Below are 17,228 nucleotides of genomic sequence, written 5' to 3' on the forward strand. Positions count from 1 at the left end.
CGTGAGGGCCGGAGACGGAGCGAGGCAGAAGACTGGGGCTGCGCATTGACCTGAGCCCGGGGTCTAGCCGTCGCTAACGTTCGACCTTCGCCAACGCGCCTCCACGCCTGGCAGCTCATCCAACGACCAGCCGAGAACGAGGGCAGCACCGCCACGAGGAACTTCCAGCCCGGCCGCTGCAGACAACCAGCCATTCATCGAGCCCGTGCCACACCACGCTGACTCAGCCCCGGCGACGACGAGCCCAGCTTCTGTCCCGTAAGCGGCATCGAGCCAGATGCTTTAATTAAATCACTTCAAAATCATTTTTGAGTCTGTGCATCAATCTCCTCATGCCCAGTGTGGACCCAGGGCCATTTTAAGAAACAGGTTCATCACATTGGTGTCAGAAGTGAGGTCCACACTTAAATCATTGGGCAAAAGCTGGACTGCACCCCCGGCGAGAGGAGCTTGAGGCACTGACTATATTTGGTCTAATATGGAAGAAGCCCACTCGAGTGCACAGCCCTTTGGGGCAAGCGTACTTGCATTAGCAAACATGGTGGAGAGATTCACTGGCGACGGTCAGGGGCCGTCTATTGTTGAATTTTTTGACATGTTGGAGCAGGTGTGCAAAATGGGCGGGTTAACGGATGCACAACAGCTGGGAATGGCGAAATGCCGCATGTCAGGGGCAGCACATGATTTTGCCTGGAGAGATGAGGGAGTCAGGAAGGCGGGCACGTTGGCTGAATTTAAAAAGCTAGCGTTTAAATATTTTGACAGGGAACCTTCTAGCGTAAAGCTCAGGCGGTTCCTCGACGCTCGGCAGAAGCCGGGGGAAGACGCACGCGCGTTTGCCTCCCGCCTTCGCTTCCTTGGGAACGAAACCCTAGCGCGAGAACCGGGGCCTGATAGTTCGAAGCAAAAGCACGCCAGAGAGCTGTTTCTGGAGCAGATGACGTCCCAGTTCATCACTGGCTTGAGGGATCCGGTGCGCAGGTTTGTTCTGTCTAAGGCGCCGTCTACTTTTGAAGGAGCGGTAGAGGCAGCTGTAGACGAGGAGCGTAATGAGTTGCTTGTCTCCAGTGAGGAGAAGGTGCGGCTTTTAACAGAGCCAAAAAGTGCAAGCGCCGACGCGAATGTTGCTCAGTTGACCGATAGGCTAGACCGGCTGGAGGCGCTCCTCGCGGAAGGCCTACAGTTAAATAACAGGGGCAATTTCCGGAACCGTGAAAGGAGGCAGGTTCGCTGTTATGCTTGCAGAAGGTACGGACACGTTGCCAGATACTGTCCCGAGCTAAACCGCGAATCAGGTACGCCAAATGGGCAGCAGCGCGCGCCGACCAACACGGGGATGGAACAAAGATACATTGTGCCAAAAAACGCGTAGAGTCCCCCGCAGCCGAGCCGGTTGGGGGGGAGAGCAGTAATAGCTGTGCTATTGTAAGCGTTTTTGGAGAATCCTGCCCGATTGCCAAATTCGTGGTAAACGGGGTCACTTGCAATCTGTTGGTTGACACTGGCTCCCGGATAACGCTCCTTAAGCAAAAGTTTTTTGATCTGCCGACAAGGAAGGGAGACAGGCAGGTGCATGAGGCCCGAGAATCTCCGAAAGTAAGATTCGTGGGCATCACAGGAGCTGACCTCGGCACGGGAGGACTGTACCTTTTGCGCTTCACAATCGGGAACGAAAGTTTCGACCATCCCAGCTACATTTGTTCCGATGCTGTGTCGTTGCCGGATGGTATATCGGGCCTCGTAGGTCAGGAACTGTTACGGCAGCATGGCATCGATCTCATATTAAGCCAGAACTGCCTTTCCTGTCGCGGGCTTTGGTCCATTAGCAAATCGAGAGGCCGAGTACGTTGCACGAGTGGACTATGGGGAACAGAGCGCGAAACAGGGCTCGCTAACACACGCGGGCGTTAGTGTTAGGACAACGAGAGAAACAGTGGTGCCGCCTCGGTCAGAGATAATCTGTGTGGGAGCGATGTCAGCTCAGATTGATGAGGGACACATAGGAGTCGTTGAACCTATAGAGGGGCTCGCAATGGGACTGAGTGTGGCGGGCTGTTTGGTCACGGTTGACTCAAAGAAAAGAGTTCCCGTCCGCTTATGTAACTACTCGCAACAAGAGCTTCACCTGCCGAAAAACAAAAACATAGCTACATTCTCCACGGCTGAGGTAGATGAGCAGGGTACCCCGATTTGCACTACGGGCCTCGTCAATGAAAGGAAAGGAAAAGAAGGGAACCTGCAGTTTGACCTCTCTCACATCGACTGCAAAGAGCGAGGAAGAGTTGAGGGTCTCCTGCAGCGCTACTCGGATGTGTTCGCTGCATCGAAGCTAGACCTGGGAAAGTGCGGAGTGATTAAACACCGCATTACGACTGTCGACTCGCCACCAGTGTACCAACGGGCCTATAGAATTCCCTACTCACAAAGAGAGGAAATGGATAGGCAGGTCCAAGAGCTAATCGACAAAGGCATTGTTGAGCATTCCAAGTCGCCGTGGGGGGCACCGGCACTTCTAGTTGAGAACCCGATGGTTCATTTCGACTGGTAATAGACTACCGGCGATTGAATTCCATTACAAGGATAGATCCCTACCCACTGCCACAGGTGCAGGAAACCCTCGCGCAGCTTGGGTCAGCCAAGTATTTGACAGTTGTCGACCTCGCATCGGGGTTCTGGCAGATCGAAATGGATCCAAACGATGTCGACAAAACCGCATTTAACACCCCGTCTGGCCACTTTCAGTGGAGACGCATGCCGATGGGACTTGTTAACAGCCCTGCAGTCTGGCAGAGAACTGCGGACGTAATCTTGGCCGGTTTGCTGGGAAAGAGGTGCTTCGTCTACATGGACGATATAATAATTTACAGCAGCACCTTTGCCGAACACTTGGAGGCCATTGAGGAAGTGCTGGTCAGATTGCGAGCTGCTGGCTTAAAATTGAAACCTTCAAAGTGCCAACTTCTACAGCGGCAGGTCAAATACCTTGGACATATCGTTTCCGCAGATGGCGTATAGAACCTGAAGCGGGAAAGTTAAGTAGCGTCCGCGACTTCCCTAGACCAACTGGAGTTCGAGGCGTTCGCGAGTTTCTTGGCTTAGTCGGATACTACCGAAGGCATGTGCGAGATTTCGCCCGAATCGCAAAGCCACTGACTGCACTAACAGCAAAAAACATAGAGTTCGTATGGTCGGAGGAGGCAGAGGTGGCGTTCGAAGAACTAAAGGAAAAATTAATAACCGCTCCCTTGCTAGGATATCCAAACTTCAGCCAGCCTTTCATTGTAGCGACTGACGCCTCGAAGTTTGCAGCGGGTGCAGTGCTATCTCAGAATTTTGACGGCAAGGAGCACCCTATCGCGTTCGCGAGCCGGCAATTCAGTCCAGTCGAGCAGCGGTACAGTGCCACTGAGCGGGAGTGTCTTGCAGTGGTTTGGGCCGTGCGGCACTTTCGGTGCTACCTCTATGGCCACAGATTCAGGCTAGTGACCGACTGCCAACCCCTTAAGTGGCTTCTAAACGTGAAGGATCCGAGCTCGCGCCTCGCGCGCTGGAATCTGCAACTTCAGGAATACGATTTCGAGATAGAACACAAGCCAGGCAAGGTGCACACTAACGCGGACGCATTAAGTCGAGCTAACCTGGTACGCACCGTGAATGAGTTTTGTCCGGCCATAGATACAAACGATCTCCGCACCGAGCAGCGAAAGGACAAAGGGCTAGAGAAAACATTTCATGCCATTTCTGGGGGGATCGCCCGGGATCCCGACAATTGTTACTTTGTTGACAACGAAGGAACCCTACGAAAGCGCACCCGGCCTACGCGGTCAGGAAGGAAGGCTAGCCAGGTGTGGAAAGAGTGGTGGTACCAAAGTCAATGGTGCCGCACGTCTTGAGGGTTTTTCACGATGCCCCATACGCGGGCCATTTTGGAGTAATGAAGACGCAAATGAGGTTGGAGCGCTACTACTATTGGCAGGGCATGCGTTCAGATGTTAAAGAGTACTGCGCTAACTGCCGTTCTTGCCTGGAAAGAAAAACTCCGAAAAACCGCAGGCCGGCCCCCCTTCACGAATTCGAGGAAGTCTCGACGCCTTTTCGAGAGGGTTGGCATGGATATCCTAGGCCCACTTCCGACTACGACAACAGGAAACAAATATGTACTGGTGTGCGTTGACCACCTAACGAAGTATGCTGAGATAACAGCACTGCCCGACCAAAAAGCAGAAACTGTGGCACGTGCCTTTGTAGAAACAGTGTTCTGCGGCACGGCGTTCCGCGGCAGTTGTTAACGGATCAAGGGTCAAACTTTGTGTCGAGGTTGATGAAAGATGTGTATAACCTTCTGGGAATTGACAAAAGACAGACCACCCCTTACCACCCGGCTTGTAACGGTGCTGTGGAGAGGCTTAATCAAACAGCAAGCAAACTGTTATCCCATTATGTTTCGCGAGACCAACAGGATTGGGACCTCTGGATACCGTTTGCTGTTTTTTCTTACAACACGGCGGTGCACGAGAGCTCCGGTGACTCCCCTTTCTACCTCTTGTACGGTCGCGACCCAGACACACCGAATGCGGTGGTTGATGGACAGAGACGGGTGCCATACGGGTCACTAGATGATTATCGAGCCGAACTGACGTCTCGATTGCAAGTGGCCCATGACGTAACAGCCGAAGCATTACGGGAAGCAGCCGACAAAAGAAAAAGGCGGTTCGACACTAGGGCTAGGGCGGTTTCTTTCAGGGTGGGAGACCGCGTATACCTTGAGTGTGTGCAGGTCAAGGCAGGGCTTGCCCGTAAGTTAACGCCAAATGGAAAGGAACCTTACCGCATAGTAGAGCAGCTATCGCCGGTTAATTTTCGGATTCGGGAGATCGCAGGGCCTCAACCGCTGTGGTCCATGCTAACCGGTTAAAGCAAGCACCAACATGCTCGCCTCTTTCTGAAACGGCTGCCTCAAGGGAACAGGAGGGGGAAGATAACTTCGCACGGAGCCCGCCATTGTAAATAACCCTGCATTGCAGAAAAGCGGTCAGAGCGGCCGGCACAAAAATTTCAGTCCATGTGATGAACTGGAACACTTCATGCAGTCGCAGCTCGGAGGCGCCCTTCTCGAGGAGGAGGCATTCCAATGTGGCAGACGTATTCCAGCCGCTAGGTACTACCTCCGTAACCGAGTAGTGGACAGGGAGGTACCTCGCTAAGACTACATTTCCTTGTTTTGTACATTACAAGTGCGCTTCGTTTAGTTTCATTTTTTGTTCGTTCTCTTGTTTGAGATGTTGTACATACTGTTAATTATGGTCTTATATTGTGCACTCGAGTGGTATCTACGGTGAAGAATTGTTCTGAAACTCCGCTCTGGCTCGGTGCTCGTGGGGAAGAAAGGAGCGACTTGTGCGGGATACTGTCCCGAACAGCGCGGCGTGTGTGTGTGCGCGTGTGTGTGTATGACGAATTCCTAATGTTCAATGAACATGCCTTTTAAGAAGGAGCGGATGTGACGATTCGTGCACATGCACCGGTGCCACGGGCGAGCCGGTCAGTGACTTTTCCTGGAGACGGTTGGCCGCGCCGTCCTGACGTCGGGTCGCAGCGGAGAGACATGACCATATTTGGTTGTGGCGGAGAAACATGACCATATATGGTAACCGTCGACGGCCCTGTCGAACGACGCTTGAGTGTCCCCGTCATTATGCACCCCTCGAGAGCCACGGGGGAGTGGACAAAGGCGCGGCCACGGCTGAAGAAAGAGGCAAAGGCTTTAAAAGCGGAAGCCGACGGGAGGAAGGGGGAGAGCGATCGGGGCGAGTGGACGTGAGGGCCGGAGACGGAGCGAGGCAGAAGACTGAGGCTGCGCATTGACCTGAGCCCGGGGTCTAGCCGTCGCTAACGTTCGACCTTCGCCAACGCGCCTCCACGCCTGGCAGCTCATCCAACGACCAGCCGAGAACGAGGGCAGCACCGCCACGAGGAACTCCCAGCCCGGCCGCTGCAGACAACCAGCCATTCATCGAGCCCGTGCCACACCACGCTGACTCAGCCCCGGCGACGACGAGCCCAGCTTCTGTCCCGTAAGCGGCATCGAGCCAGATGCTTTAATTAAATCACTTCAAAATCATTTTTGAGTCTGTGCATCAATCTCCTCATGCCCAGTGTGGACCCAGGGCCATTTTAAGAAACTGGTTCATCACACATGTTGGAATGTCAGTCGTACCCAAGTGTACAGAAGAAACTTTCAAGAGAGAAGAGGTAGCATGGATGAAACTGCAAACGGGAGTCTCTCCGAATCCGAAGCTTTTAAGCCGATGGCACTCCGAGGTGTTTGACCCTCGGTGCAAGTAATACGATGGAATTGCGGACTTGGCCCACAAGGTGTACACTTCCCATAGCTATGGAGAGCCGAACACAAGTAGATATACCTGGAAGGCATTGCCGCTCAACCGGGAAGAACAAGACTAGAGTCAAGTCATCGGTCTGGCCATGGCTGCAGCCGCAATCCAAGAGATCCCGGCTGTCGGCTACGGGCAGAATGATTCGGAGTTACAGTGACTTGACTTCCGTCATATTGGCTGACGGGTGCTAATAAAGTTATTTTTCTCACTCTACCAGCACGCCATATGGCATGAATAATACATGTTATTTGGATTATTTGCATGTGGCCAAGGCATGATAAGAAAAGACGATACCTCCCATACTACGAAGGCTTGTTGAACAGGACGAAAGGGTTGATGTATTACAGGATGATGAAATGTGGGATATGATGCGCGAGAGGGAGATGAAAAGCTACGATAGCTATTCAGCAGCCTTGTCAATATCGGAAAAATGACCACCACGTTAATTTTTGTAGCCGACTGTACAAATAAATGTTTTATTATTGAGAACTCTGAGTGGTCTACTGCACACTACAAAATTTAACAAGATTTTTAGATCGCATCAGCGCCATGAGCTCAGGTATATAGGTGCTCCATGAGGCCGCACTGCAGCACCGCTATGGACCTCCTTCACCCCGCGACGTCACGAAGATGCGGTGGCGCTGATGTTAGCAGCGACTTTCGCATGGTAGGCAAAGCAGCTGCCGCAGCTACCGGCGGCTGCTTCAAGCCTGTGCACTGCAGAAGCAGCATATATTGACCAGCTGCGTCACTGCTGGATCCACGTAGTAGCATAAAAAATATTAAATTAGCCTCGATAGGTTTCTCGCGCATAAATGCCGCATTCGGAAACTGGCTAACAGGCATTGGGCCACGGTAGTAAAGCGCGAAGTCTGGGAGTCGATAGGCACTGCCACTCAATGCACTTAATAGCATGTAAGTTACTGCGTTCATTCACCTGAACTTCAGGATAGTAGGCTGATAATTGCTCAAGGAAAAAAAAGACATATGTAGCTGCACACGTACTTATCACCTTGAGCCGGAGTGCACGGGGCGCCGACAGGTTCACTCGCCCTCAAGGAATGCGTTTTTTTGTTAATAGCACACCATGTGTAAATGGCGCGTTTTGTGACATTTAATATTTACTTGAAACTGTTTCTTGATATGACGACGTAATTATTTCATTCGAGCAGAAACAAGTCTGGTACGTTGTGTCAATCTTGCGCGGTCGCGTTGGTGTGCTTAGAATAGCGTACCTTAAGTGTGCTAAACGCCATATGCTTTTTCATTGCATCATGCATGTGTCATGTTTCATGAGGTAATACATGATCGCGAAGCTTGTTTGGAAAGAAGCAGCCGCAGGCGTGCTACTAACAGACACGTGGCGAGATTGAGTGGGGACGCGGCATGAAAAGTGTTTTCGTTATTCATGCATGCGATATGTAACTAAACTTGGTGCAAATATGAAATTCCTACGCTAGTTTCACTCATTCCTTTTATTTATAGCTATACCTGGTGGAGTTCTGGGTAATTATAATTAACACTGTCGTCAAGTCCCCCCAAGCTAGGTCTCAAATAATTGAGTAGATAGTGCGCAGTTTTTTTATGCCAGCATGTGCACGAAGCCCTGTTCGGTATGATGACGCGATTAGTTCTTTTTCTATATGATCAGTACTTATGCATGCATAGTTACGTGAAAACGTTTCTTACAAAAAATAACTAACACAATACTGCACGTGTAGGGAAAAAAATCGAGAGATTTATTACGCTCCTCAACGTCTCAGGAATAGTTTGCGACAAATGGAATCATTTGATTTTCATGCGAATTACGAAGGTGAGTGATCCAGTCGCAGAAAATGCGAGAGGTCAGAAAACGAACCTTAAAGTTTATTCCCTCGTTTATGGCATCTTCGCTTTCGCTTTGGTCAAAGAAATGCGGCACTGAAATCAAAGAAATTACCTCACAATTTTTGACGACCACACTTCTAAAAAGCGTAATTTATAAATTTGTACTCAATATTTTGCTATAATTTTTCGTCACGAAACTAGACTTCAGGGCTAGGAAAGAGAATAATTCTAGAAATCAAAAATTTTCATCAAATCGACCAGCTTAACAAGAGGACAAGTCGGCCTGGCTGGTGCGTGGTCATGCGGCTAATAACAGCGCTAAGCGAGACAGGAGATCGGGGACACGACGCTGTCCCCACTTTTTGCGCAGCGCGACACGTACGTATGTCAGCAGACGGTGAGCGCATGTCTGCTCCGACGAAACAAGGCCAGCACTTCCCCTCAATACTGTCCCGAAGTAAAATCATTCCGGCTAGTGCAGAGTGTCAAAACTTGTTTTATTCAATGACTAGCGCATAAATAAATGGCAGGAACGCTTTCTACATGTTTACTACTAACCATATATACAATACCGAGTGGCGAACTATTTCTCTTTATAGGCCGCACGTGGACAACGCGAGCTCGTGTACTTCGACAAATTACTAAGTTGGAAGCATCGACCATTGCTATGATTCGCAGAAACTGGAAACGCGCCTACAAGCCTTGAAAACCCGCGCACAACACCTATCCGCGACGCCACTCCCCGACCTTTTGCCTACCACGAGCTCGCTAGCGACTGCAGCGCCACCTCGTTTGTTTACAAACATGCAGGAGGTCCATAGGCAGTGAACGTGTCGTTTCTCAGCGACATGCTAACTTTTCACGTATGCTGCGAAAAATACAAACATGTGTGTAGGAATTTTGGTGACAGTCACGCACCTCATTTCATGATTGATTTTGAGTATTTTCAATCCTGATGGTGGTAGTGGTTTTTATTAAAATAAGAGCAAAAAGGAAGGCAGAGATTTTTGCTAGTCACGGCATCTACCATCTATACTGAAACACCTGAGCTGAGGCAGCGGAAATAAAGGATAGCAGGCAGAGTGGAGAAATGAAATGAAAGAGGTGAGGATATAGGAAGAGAGGATAGGGGGAGAGGTAATATATACAAACTATTTAAACAATAAAAAATGTGTCCAGGTTGTGCGCGTGATTAGTTCATGTTGGCGGAATTAAAACTCGCAGAGCACTGTGTTGGCGACAACTGGAGTGGGGCGTCCAGTTATTAATAGTTCAAGGTAGAACTCGCGGAGCGTTCGGTCACTGCGTGTAACTACCTGACGGAGAACAGACGGGACGCAAAGCCAGTGTGTTCGAGGAATGTACAGATGCTCACCAAGGTTCATGCACGAGTGCGCGCACTGCCCTGCGGCCACAATAGCGTCTTGAGGCAGTCTCGTAGTATGCCCAGTGCACTATAGGCCGCAAGCATATCGCAACGAGCATCGGCGAACGCGGCACAGTGAAGGAGCAAGTGTTCTAGTGTTTCCACAGCACCGCATCCGTCACACACATCCCTCGTCGCGATTCCGTGACGCTCCCGTCATTGCCCGGGCCACACGCAGCCAATGCGCGCGCGAAGGATCATTACACGTTGCGACAGTGTGAGTGCGCGAGAGCCGGTGTGCTGTGCGATGTCAGTGCGTCGTTAAGGACAATAATAATAATAATAATAATAATAATAATAATAATAATAATAATAATATTTGGTTTTTGGAGAAAGTAAATGGCGCAGTATCTGTCCAAAATATTGGCGGACACATAAAGCGCGCCGTAAGAGAAGCTATAAAGGAGGGAGTTAAATAAGAAAGGAAGAAAGAGGTGCCGTTGTGGAGGGCTCCGGAATAATTTCGACCACGTGGGGATCTTTAATGCGCACGGACATCGCACAGCACACGCGCGCCTTAGCGTTTTGTCTCCATAAATACACATCTGCCGCAGGCGGGTTCGAACCCGGGTACTTGTGATCAGTAGCCGAGCGCCCGAACCACTGAGCCACCGCGGCGGGTCGTTAAAGATCGCCAGGTGGCCTAAATTATTCCGGAGCAACTCCACTACCACGTCGCTTGCTTCCTTTCTTCTGTTACTTCCTTCTTCATCCCTTCCTCTCTTACGGCGTGGTTCGGGTGTCCACCTAGACAAGGGAGACAACCATTTGCGGAAAAGTTTCTGCGCATGCGCGGTGAAGGTGCAGGCAGCGCCCTCTGTAGGAGATTTGGTTTTGGTTGGAAAACTTGAGCCGGCCGTGCATTCCTGCGCTGTGGTGCGGCGACCGATGTGAGCGGTAACTACCACGTAACTGCCTTGTAACTGCTACGCGTTTCTATCTAAACTAACCACGTGTTTTGCAACAACGAGATTTGGCCGTGAGAAAAGCCGCGACGAGATACAAGGCGCAAAAGACGAAGGCGTTGGTGGGGATAGTAATGCTCGCATCGAGCACGTTGCGAAACGGCTGTTTCTGCTACATTTCGCGCTTGCTTCCAAGTGCGCACAGCTCGGTCGTTCTAGAGGAGTTTTGCCATCGACGCACATGCGTATTCGGTGAAAACCGAATGATAGATACTAGCATGGACGTTCACCATAAATGCTACAATGTCAAATTGTGCTATCTGAACAGCGGGAGCATGACAACGGCAAAACAACGCTCTGCCGTATCAGCACGAGCCCTGATTGAGATAGTACAACGGGTCGTTTACTAATCCGGTAAATGTGGCCAGCGGCAAAAGGCGCTGTGTAAAGTTAGCAGAAAGTTTATATTTCCATATTCAAAGGACATTGGACATCTTGACAACCTTTAATTTCATCTTGCATGTTCATGCATTCATCACGTAGTGAACTTCCTTGGCCCATTGTCGGACTATGCACTTCATGCTTTCATATGTAACATCATTACTCGCCGATGCACCTTAATATGCATTTGATGGCTGAATTTTATCTTCTCAGTTTTTTATTTCTTTTATTTTACTTTCTCCGCACCGCTCACCTTTCGCCTTTATTCCCCAAATTCTCTCCACCGCGCAGAATAGCATGCAGTGATTTAAAAACGCCGGCTTAATTCTCTGTTTTTGCATTAAAGAGGTTCTCTCTCTCTCTTTCCTGCCCTATCAAGGAAGCGCAAAGAAACGTCTGTGCGGATTAGGAAAAATCCCCCCCCCCTACATCCCCCACCCCCTCCCCTGGTCACCAAGAGTGATGCCCAAAGGGCCACCATAGTCGGGACCAGTATCCCCAATTCATAGCAACAACCACAACCACCACCTTGAAGAAAGTGCATTCCATCATATTGTTCCATGACCCGTACGCGCATAGGCGCACATTCATGCACATTTTCATTTTGGTTATTTGGCGTTCGTTCTTACCCGCCGCGGTGGCTCAGTGGTTAGGGCGCTCGACTACTGATCCGGAGTTCCCGGCTTCGAACCCGACTGCGGCGGCTGCGTTTTTATGGAGGAAAAACGCTAAGGCGCCCGTGTGCAGCGCGATGTCAGTGCACGTTAAAGATCCCCAGGTGGTCTAAATTATTCCGGAGCCGTCCACTACGGCACCTCTTCTTCTTTCAGTCCCTCATTTATCCCTTCCCTTACGGCGCGGTTCAGGTGCCCAACGATATATGAGACAGATACTGCGCCATTTCCTTTACCCAAAAACCAATTATTATTATTATTATTTGGCGTTCCTTTGAGGTCGCAGAGTGCAGGTATTGCCATATGTGGTCGTTTTTCAGGCCACAACGCGAAAACTCTTCGCTTCACCCCGTTTCTAAAAATAGAAATGCCGGAGCCCTCCACTACGGCACCTATTCTTCGTTTCTTCTTTCACTCCCTCTTTTATCCCTTCCCTTACGGCGCGGTTCAGGTGTCCAAAGATATATGAGACAGATACTGCGCCATTTCCTTTCCCCAAAAAACCAATTATTATTATTATTCGTTAGCAGACGCACGATTCCGTCAAAGAAACAACACTAAAACAACAAAACAAGCGCATGGGAACTGCTGAACGCTGCCTTGCACATGTTTGGTAGGGAACCCCTTTCCAACAAAGTGCCTGCGGAGCTTCCCTGTTTGCACGACAGGTGGCGCTCGCTTTTTCGCAAAAGGTCAATTACTGCGCTATTTTCTTACCTAAAAAACCAGTTTTCAATTTTGAAGCATTTTTAACCAGCATATTTTTCATTTGTGTGATGTCGCCGAACTTTAAAATAATTAATTTTTCTTTTTCTTTTTCTTCAGCCAACTTCTGCCGCGCTCAACGAGGCATTATGTGAGGGAGGAGGCGGAAAAGAAATGCAAGCTGAAGCACGCGCCACCTCGCTGGGACGAGCAACACGATCAGAAGAAGCTCTGGAATGATCCGAGAGGCACGTCTCTGCGACAGGGTCAGCTGAACAGGACGACGGGCGTTCGCCATGAACGTCAGCCACGTCCCCGCCGCAAAGAACTTCGCGGCGGAGGGCGTGTTCGGCCTCCTGGACACGCAGGAGCTGTTCACGCGTGTGTCCCGGCTGTGGCGCTCTGTGGTTCTGCCTCGGCTGCGCAGGAAGCTGATCTCAGTCTCCGTCTGCCGTGCGCAGGTGAGTTCCATTTCGACCTCTCGCGCTTTTCAGCCGACACGTCATCGCTGCAGATTTGGGCCGGGACTTCGCGTTTTGAGCTAAGAGCAATTTTCATGCTGTGTAACGTGCTCTGTAACCTACCACTGAAGTGAAAACACTGGTAGAGCTCATGCGGTCCGAAGCGTAGCCTGCAGCTTGATCAATGAAATCGATGCAGCGTCTGTGTCAAGAAATCGGAGCAGCGTCTCTGCCAAGAAATCGGAACGACGTCTTTGAGCCGGGGGGAGAGGGGGGGGCGCCTTGTAGCATTTTTTTAGCGGTAGGGCCCATTTTTTATCAGTATTGAGCAGTTTAGTTCAGTACCTTTAGCGTCGTGTCTCCGAGTTTCCGACAATCAGCGCGTCCCTATATATAAATTAGCTTTGCGAAGTCTTGACATCAGTATGATGCAGGGCTTGGGCCTTAGATTTCTGAATCGAAAGTCTGTGGTCAACGTCTCAGCCAGTTTTTACCCCATTGATTGACTCCAAGTTTTTAATCTTTTTGAGTCGGATTTCAATACTTGTGCAGTGCTTCGACACCGGTACAACCGCAGGTGGTAATTTTGAATAAACACTCGGCAGCTATGATTCCATCCCGTTTTTAATGCTGACAACCAGCTGCCAGAAACCACCATATTCGACGCGAAACAATGCGCGCCGTTGCACGCGCTGTGAAATTATGTATTTCTCGAGCATGTGCGCGTGCGCAGGAACCGGAGGAGCTGCACGCTATACCGCCGGCGCCCATCGTGCACTCCTGCGTGGACTCCCTCTGCCCCAAGTTTGCGAGATTTCGCAACATCCCCAGGATGGCCGGCATGCACCCATCCCTCGTGTTCATCTCGTGCCACGCAGACCTCAACGAGGACAAGAGGGGTAAGTACACAGGGCCTCTGTTAATGGCGGCCGCGATGCGAGGACTAACGAACCTCGCGGCAGCGTTTTCGATGGTCTGAAGTCTCACCCTGCGATGTCTTTAAGAATTGGGCGCTATGCAGCCGGCTGGCTGCTGATGTAGACGCTTTCACTCAACAGTATTCTTATCGGCGCAGTGCATGCATCAAGGGATGGAGAAACCACGACTAGGAGAATGAATGTAAATTAGCTCAGCTAATCCACGATATACATAGCGAAAGATGTCGGCGTTCACTGTGGTCATTGGCGATGGCGTTGACATTGTTGTAGACGGCGATGATTTTGAGCAAAGGAAGGGTGCATAACTGGTTCTCTGGATAGGTGGACGCCTTATTCGTGCTTTGATACATTTGGCGGTGGTGAGAGAGAGATGTGGCCGGAATGCATTAGCGTTGACAGCGTTGTGGTTGACATGCGTCACTGCCGCAATAGCTAGGCCGCAGCGTTCATTTGGTGATCAATCTCTCTCGATCAGCCATTAATTGCATGCCACCTGACAAGGGTGGCAGGGAGGGCGCGCTGCCTCTCCAGTGTGAGGAACGCAATCAAAGCAGGATTTTGCAGTTGGACACCAACGTCACGTACATGAAAGCGAGATTGAGATCTCCGCTGACCCACGGGGCCGGTTGTGTGCTTTTTCTTTCGTGAAAATGAACGGCCCCTGCAAAGTTGTCAACGCCAATGAACTCTATGAACGCCGTCGGCTCACTTGTTCTGTTTGGGTTTTGAATTAAGGAAATGGCACAGTGACCGTCTCACATATCGCGGTGACATACGAACCACGCCGTAAAGGATGGGATAAAGGAGGGAGGGAAAGAAGAAAGAAAGCTGAAAATTGAAAGTTGGATTTTGAGGAAAATAGCGGCGCTGCGCAGCGGCGGAACACCTGTGGCTCGGTGCTACTAGTGGCGCATGCGCAGTAGGGACTAGGGAGCGAGAAATATACTCGCAGCGAGGCGCGTTGTGACGTCATGTCCTTCCTCGAAGCCCCGCTACGGCGAAATTGGAAGTTCACGGCCAGTAAAGCTTTCTCTTTAAAACAAACCTCTCGTCATAGTCATGCTCTGGGTGCGTATAATTAATGCTATATGACCAGTACGAGTATACTTTGTCTGTACAAAATTCTGGCCAAAAGAAGTTTTGAGCAGGAAACAGTTTATGAACGCAGTTTTATATTAGAATGCAATATTTTAGTGTAACAATATATATATCCGCAGACCACCCAACGGCACTCTTTATTTTTGGTTTTTAGCGCTTTCGATGTCGTCAAAAGCGCTCATTATTGGCTTTCTTTATGGCAGACTTGACGCTCGATGCGATCGATGGAAAGGCGTTAAAAGAAATAATTTTTACACATTAGAATAATAGACTGTTAGCTTCAATATCTCCATAACAATATCTTTCAACTTATCAATATTCAAAAGTTTTGACCGAGAATGTTGGTGATGAAAAAAAATAGCTGGGGTTCAACGTGGCTTGAACCTATTTCTACGAGCGAAAGCTCTCTTAAGCATGGTTTTCTCTGTCTCAAATCAAATTTCAAGGGTCGAGGTCTAAGGCAGGTATGCAATGGTTATAGTCACATGATCGTGTGGTTATACTACCGTAGGTTTGGCCACACCACCACCCCACAGTTAAGTTCGGTTTGACAATGTGAGGCATTGAATGTCACTGTCTTGTGCTGATCCAAAATCGGAAGTTGTACCCCAAGGGGCAGAGCTCTTGCTCTAAAAACAAAAACCAGCCTTCAGCGCTGGCACACAAGCGCTCCATAATCGGAAGTTGTAAAAAAGCGGGCAGCGCCATTTGCTGTAACGGAAGCGCAATGACTGTTCTCGAACAGGGCCCGAAGGCGCCGCGTTTTCTCCCTCTATCTGTCGCGCAGTGGTGGGGTGCCTTCGCGAGCTGCTGCCGCCCGACTGCGTGGTCCTGTGCTGCGATCTGATGGTGGTCCACGCGCCCGAACGCGACACCGACGAGGGCTCGCACGAGGGTATCTTCGGCGAGTTCCTGTTCCGCATCGACACGCTCGGCGCGCAGGCCATGCTTGACGGCAACGACGACTTGGACTACCAACTGCAGCCGCTGGGCTCAGCCGCAACACGGTGAGTGGCTGGAACCGAGAGCCCAGCGATTGGACGCCCCGCTCTTGAATTTCACGCGACAGCGTATACAAATGGTTCCGTCGAAAAGCCGTCGGCTTCGTAGTAGTGCGCACCTGGCGTCGGATATATTCGGGGGCTGCGTAAAAATCCACGCACACACTATGAATAAAAAAATTAATGTGGATTAGCTCAGCTCATATAGGATATACAAAGCGAACGATGTTGGCGTTCACTGTGTTCAACCTTTGTAGGGGGCTAGTGTGTCGTACGTCCTGAGACTGGGGAGCGCTACAATCAAGACAAGGCGACATCATCACACAAGAACACCACGAGACACGAATGCAATACGCAATATTGCGCTCGTGTATCGTGGTGTTCTTATGTGGTGCGGTGGCCTTGTCTTGATTGTAGCGCTCCCCAGTTTCACTGCGTAAATTGGCGGTGGCGTTGACAATGTTTAGACGGCGATGGCTTTGAGCAAAGGAAGGGTGCACAACTAGCTCCCTGGATATGCGGACGCCTCATTCGTGCTTCGATACATGTGGCGATGGTGAGAGAGATGTGGCCTGAGTGCATTAGCGCTGAGAACGTTGTTGGCTGACATGCGGCACAGCAGCAATATCTGGGCTGCAGCGTTTATTTGGTGATCAATTCTCGCGATCAACCTTTAACTGCATGCCACCCCCCAGGGTGGCACGGAGGGTGCGCTGCCTTTCCAGTCTGCGGAATGCTATAAAAGCAGGCTTTTGCAGTTGGACACCATCACCACGTACATGGAAGCGAGATTCAGGTCTCTGCTGACCCACGGAGCCGGTTGGGCGCCTTTCTTTTCGTAAAATGAACGGCCTTTGCAAAGTTGTCTACGCCAATGAACTCTATGAACGCCGCCGGCTCACTTGTTTTTTGTTTTTGGGGAAAGAAATTATAACAGTAACCGTCTCACATATCTCGGTGGACACCCGAACCGCGCCGTAAGGGAAGAGATAAAGTAGGGAAGGAAGGAAGAAAGAGAAAACTGAAAATCGAAAGTTGGACTTTGGGGAAAGGCGCGGCACTGCGCAGCGGCGGAACACCTGTGCTCGGTGATACTAGTGGCGCATGTGCAGTAGTGACTAGAGAGAGAAAGAGAGAGAAATATCCGCAGGGAGGCGCGCGTTGTGACGTCATGTGTATCCTCGGAGCACCACCGCGGTGTAATCGCAGGCTCGAGGCCAGTAAAGCTTAATAATAATTGTTTTTTTGGGGGAAAGGAAATGGCGCAATATCTGTCTGAAATATCGTTGGACACCTGAACCATGCCGTAAGGGAAGGGATAAAGGAGGGAGTGAAATAAGAGAGGAAGAAAGGGGTG

This window comes from Amblyomma americanum, chromosome 2 (genome assembly GCF_052857255.1).
Source record: "Amblyomma americanum isolate KBUSLIRL-KWMA chromosome 2, ASM5285725v1, whole genome shotgun sequence".
NCBI classification, from domain to species: domain Eukaryota; kingdom Metazoa; phylum Arthropoda; class Arachnida; order Ixodida; family Ixodidae; genus Amblyomma; species Amblyomma americanum.